Genomic DNA, 5,738 nt, shown 5'->3' on the forward strand with positions numbered 1-5,738 from the left:
CGATACAAGTTTCAAATCTTTTCTAACCAAGTTTCACTTTTGAAAGGTTTAGTTCGAACTTGATTAATGTTGTATTCATCATTCTGAGTTGCTCCCTGTTCCATTTATATCAAGCATAGTTCAGTTCCAATGAATCATTTTTTTTTAATAAAAACATATACAAAATGAAAAGAATAATAAAAAATGAAAAATCTAAAATTTTCAAAATGTAGGATGCAGTGTTAGGAGATGGGGCAGAAATGAAAATTTTGGAACTTTCTAGTTTTCGTCATATTTCTAATTTAATTCTTTTTGGGTGTTTATGGATTAAATTAATCATTTTGTAAATAATTCATTTTGCATAGATTTGAATTTATTAGTGTAATTTCATACATTTAAATAATTTCGCACACATTTAAATTCTCATTTACCTCACGGGAATCCAGCTTTGGTGCTCTCTATAACAAGGACATGTATCTTCTTTGCTTGGTAAGTATTAGGTTTATTTCTCATGTTTTTACTTTAGGCGCTTTTCAATAAATTGGGTGTTTAATTATCGCAAAATTCAATACATTGTTTGTTTCTTTTTCTCCTCTAAAATGGTTAGGATAAGCTTAGTAGTAAACCCAAAAAACATTGCATGGACACGTGGTAACTTGAAAAACCTTTAGGACTTATAATTAATAAAAAGTTGTTTTGATCAGTTAGATGAACATGCCAAGTTAGAGGTACCGTAAGGCGATAATTAAACTATTAACAATCCTCGAGCCTAGTTAATCTTTAGTTAGGTAGGAAATAATAAGTTCTTATGTCTCACTTAGTTTCTAGCATCTCAAAAGGCTAATGGGGACTCTCGTTTCATGAAAAATCATTTAAGATTAATTCAAATTTAAAAAGAAATCCAAGGAGTTTGAGAGAGCTGTGCCTACTTGAGAGCCATCGGCCTACCTTTTGGGCATTACCTTTAACCCTTTTTTCATTTTCCAACCTTGACAAAAAATTTGGGAGGGTGGCATTTGCCATGTGTCTCACATTTATTAAGTGGGAAAATTGTCTAAAAAGTATTGAATCTATTGCACTTTTGTCAATTCAGTTATAAATATTTTAATTTTGCTAATTTAGTCTTAAACTTTTCGCTTTTGCCGATTTCTCTTCTGCCAATTTTGACTGAAAATTATTGATGTGGACATCGGCGATGCCACATGACCGTCGCCGACGTGAACAAATTTTAATAATCTTTTAATATTTTTCTTTTTATTTTCTTTTTTTTACTTTATTCTTTTTTTTACCTTTTTCTTTTGGTGATTGGCCATCTACCACAGGTGTGATCGGTCAGCCACTGGCCATGGTGGGCCAGGTGAGGCCTAGGTAGAGTTGGCCTCGCTTAGGCTAGATATAGCAAAGCTAGCCCTTGCCCAAGCTAGGTGGTTGGCAGCCTCGCCACTGTCACCATGGCCCGACGAGAGGCTGCCTTGGCTTAGGTGAGGGTTGGCCTCGCCTAGTTTGGGTGAGAGTTAGTCTCACTTGGCTTGGGTGAGGGCTCCCCTGTTGGGGCTCGCCCCTAGCTCGTCAAGCACTTTTGGCTGGTGGCCGACCACCGGCAAAAGGAAAAGGAGAAAGTAAAAAAGAAAAATTTAATAAAAATTATCAATGTCAGCGTCAGCAATCCTACGTAGCACTATTGGCGTTCATGTTAGCGATAGTCAAAATTGGCTAAATGGACTTAATTAGCAAGAAGTGAAAATGTTTAGAATTGAATGGACAAAATTGTAATGGGTTTATGACTTTTTGAACAATTTTCCCTTTATTGATTAGTACTGGTTTTATTGATTTGTAATGGTTAAACTCCATTTCTAGTTAAATTTAAGTTTCAAAAAAAGAAGAAGATCTAGATAAAAATATCTCTTACATTTTTTTAAATAATGTAGGGTGGTTCATCTTAATCTAATTTTGAATAATGCAAATTCATAATTAAATGTTATAGTTTATTCATTCAACTAAAAATATTTTACGAAGATTGAAGTAAATGGTATAGAGTATTCAATTCAGCCGATTTTCAAACATACACATGTATATTTCATTTAGTTTTATATACCTCTTTTGAAATCAGCATATTCTAAGTATAGCTTTTGTCATGTAAAGCAAATCCCTTTTTGAAAAAAAGTGCAGGTGATTTCTCCCCGGCAGGGGCATTTTATAGTTTTGCACATAGCCTGAACTTGAAGTTGATTTATAAAGATGAGATAAGAGAAAAATCCATGGGCTTTATTGTTTCACAGATCGTGCTTTCAATCTCACATGTCAAACAGAATATAAATAATGGGTGAGGACAGATGATCTCGAGTTCAGAGAATATGACATTGAAATCCATCCACTCTAAAATGAAAATCAAATCAAATTTGTCAAAAAGCTAGTAATATTCAAACTCTTCTTTCTATTATATGTGTATTTTAGTAAATTTTGAGTTCAAACTTTCCGGCCACATTTTGCATGTCCAAATGGAGAACAATCCCAAATATTATATATGTGAAAAATTAGTTGACATAAATCACCAAAACTACCATATGGTAAATTAGGGTAATGCACATGGGACTCTCTTCTCAAATTAATAAAAGAAAGCTTTGGATGAGTATGAAAGTATTTGAGCGAGCAAATTCAAGCTCTATATCAGATCATAGCATTTCTTTATGTGTCCCTTTATCCGTCACAGAAAGGATAAGAAAAGGAAAAGAAAAGTAGCACACCATTCAAATCAATTTTTCAGTTTTGAGTTCAACATTTCGAAGTTCCGTTGTCAGCGAGACCACCATGAGAAGGCTCAGATACATGCTGCGACCGGAGAAGGGCAGTGTCTTTCCACCACAAGATCTCTCTCTCTTTCTCAGATAGCTTATGCTCCAAACGCCCTAAAGATGCTTCAAGCTCTTTGATTCGTTCTTGCAATCTTGCTCATGAAACCTCCTCTCGAGCTCAACAGGGGAAACTCCCCTCCGCTCTGAACTTCAGTCACTTCGTCTCTGGGGTTCATTAATTTCCCAAAACTCGTGCTACAGCCACTTGCTGAAGCAGATTACTTGGGGGCAACCTGCTATACCGAGTTTATAGATCGTAAGCTCTAACATTCAGATGAAGAGATAATCATCAACCACACTCAAAACAACTGTAGCTAAAATTTATCCCAAAAAGGGGTCTGACTTTTGAGCAGATCCTTGCATTACTTTTGTTTTGACAACCAACTAAAAAAAGAATGTACTCCTTCAAAGGCACAAACATAATGACTGAAACAAGAGAGAACTGGAAATTATTGTTCCCAGTCAATGGCCTTGAACTGAAGGTTCAGCTATAACAGCAACGTATGCATCAGAGAGCACTTTTTTCGGACTTATGAAAAGGCATAAGCGAGCAGAGTACTGAACTTGTTGGATTCTGGAGTTCCTCCATGTCTAGGGACAGAGAAAGCAATCATATTTCACAGAAATGAGGAGACAGCAAAAAAGTGGAAAACCAGAGAGCAGACAATGCATAAATTTACATACGTTTCAAAATCCTTCGGCAGTTTCTATTGCCACCCTTCTACAGGTACGCAGAAGAACATTTTTGCTCACAAAAATTGAGTGTGACCACAAAGAATGACCATAAAATTGACCAACAATCTTTGTAGAAAACACTGAGCCCTGCACCTAATAGCCAGGAAGATACCTTTTTTTCCTCTTCTTTTTCCCTTTCGCAATAGCACCAAGAGATAAGCATGTAAATTGACAAGGAGGTTGGAAACAGGACAGGACTTCAGCCATGTATATATAATTTGCAGAAACAAACCAAACCAAACCAAAATGTGACAGAAAAGCTGATGCCTATAACTGGTTCTCTTCACTCTGATAGAAAGCAAAACCGTTCTGCATTTGACTAGAGAACAAATGCAGATAAAGAGAACTTGTGATGAAGAAAGTTTGCCATGCCTTCTGTGCTAAGTACTAAAAGGCTTGAACATATGAGTAGGTAGCAACGGTATGGAAGTAAAAATCAGGAATGCAAATGGAGCAAGGCCCTATTTGGTAACCATCAAAACAAGGCCCGATTCTGATTCTTTATTCCACGGAGTAGTTTGAGAACAAAATTGAGTTTAGTAAAATTTTTGTTCGGGAACAAATTTCTATTTTTTTGTTCCCGGAAGTAGATTTGGAACAATATCAAGAATAAAAAAAAAGTTAATTCTTGTTCAAACAAATCTAAAAATCAAAACAAACTCTTCTTCTTCAATTTTCTCTTCTTCTTCTTTTCTTTTCTTCTTGTTCATCGACCGCCCCATCGCGCGCCGGTTGCCGGCACCGATCGGCGAGCTCGCCGGAGGCAATCCCAGCCACCAGCAAGCTCGCCCAGCCCACTTTCAGGCCAGGCGGGCCTCGCCCAACCCGGCAAGGCTCGCCTAGCCACCAGATGAGGGTCGGCAACCTCCAGCAGTGTCACTCGCCTCATTGGCCGAGCCTCCCGAGCCGGCCTCGGCCGAGGCTAGGCGAGCCTCGCCGATGGTCAGCGAACCTCACCCAACCCCGGCAATGCTCACTCAGCCCCGGTGGCTAGGTGAGCCTCGCCCGGTAAGGGCGGTAGGCCTGAGCCTCGCGGACTAGGTGAGTTCGGCCAACGAGGGTGCAACACTCCTGAGGTCATCGGCCAAAAGAAAAAGAAAAATAGGAGAAAAAGGAAAAAAAGAAAAGAATGAAAAGGAAAAAGAAAAAAGAAAAAGGAAAAAAAAAAAAAAATATTTAAAAATTAAAATAAATTGATTTGGAAACGTAATTAATGGATTTGTACCAAACACAATTCTATTATAGAATCAGAAATTTTGGATAGTTACCAACGGCTTAAAATACTTAGAAATTGTTTCCTGAACAGAATAAAAAATAATAATTTATTATCGTAATCTCATTAAAACATAATCGTTACCAAACGCGCCTAAAAATCTGACTGCCATGTGGAGTTCAATCTAACAAAATTAGGGGACAAACTGTGAAACATGCAGAATTAGAATAAACTAAAGCTCAGAAACTTTTCTCCTAAAACCTTCAGATGTTGAGACTCTGCTGCAGCATTTGTTAACACTAATGTATCCAAAATTGGAATCAATCTAAATGATTGCTCTTGTACCACCTTCCGTGGAACAAGTGAAGGAAACTTCAATTGAGGCTGGTTTACATTCCAAGACATCCAAAACAACTGAAACACTATCATGGTTTTGACAGTGAGAATACACGAAATTCAGCAACCAATTCCATGCACAGACAAGCATCAAGGAAAGCTAGTGTTTCTCGGAGAGCCCCCTACATCTGGGAATCACACAGAAAATCAGAACACATAGAACCTTACCTTTATCATTTCCTGATATGATTGCTTGGAAGAGGCTTCAGCATCCAACTGAAGCTCCAAGCGCTCTAACTCAGCTTCTAATTCTGCTTCCACTTCTTCAATCCCTTCCACAGGTTCTTGTTTAGACTCACATCCACTGGACTGATTTGACTCATGTCTATGTTGTTCTGGCAAAAGAGAGAGCGTTCTATGGGATTGTTCCAAAAGGTGACTGCCGCAGCTCAAGACTGCCTTTATATCAGTGAAAAAAGAGGCAACACATTCCGTCAACTCAGATGGTTCACGAGAAGAATCTTTCCTCTGTACCTTTTCTTTCACGTTCTGTAGAAGAACTTCCAATTCTTTCCACAAATCCTCCATTTTGTGGAGTTCATTCTTATTCACAGAGATACAAA

The 5,738-nt window shown here is 37.8% G+C and overlaps 1 long non-coding RNA gene across 1 annotated transcript; it reads right to left on the reverse strand.

Annotated features, from left to right (window-relative positions):
* Nucleotides 1–2,551: 2,551 nt before the first annotated feature.
* LOC120291430 lies at nt 2,552–5,484 on the reverse strand. The gene is made up of 2 exons (XR_005549469.1): nt 5,344–5,484; nt 2,552–3,064 (listed from the first exon to the last, which is right to left on the reverse strand). It is a non-coding gene; the product is annotated as an uncharacterized LOC120291430 (long non-coding RNA).
* Between the last annotated feature and the right edge of the window lie 254 nt (nt 5,485–5,738).

The sequence above is a fragment of the Eucalyptus grandis genome, chromosome 3 (assembly GCF_016545825.1).
Source record: "Eucalyptus grandis isolate ANBG69807.140 chromosome 3, ASM1654582v1, whole genome shotgun sequence".
Classification (NCBI taxonomy): Eukaryota; Viridiplantae; Streptophyta; class Magnoliopsida; order Myrtales; family Myrtaceae; genus Eucalyptus; species Eucalyptus grandis.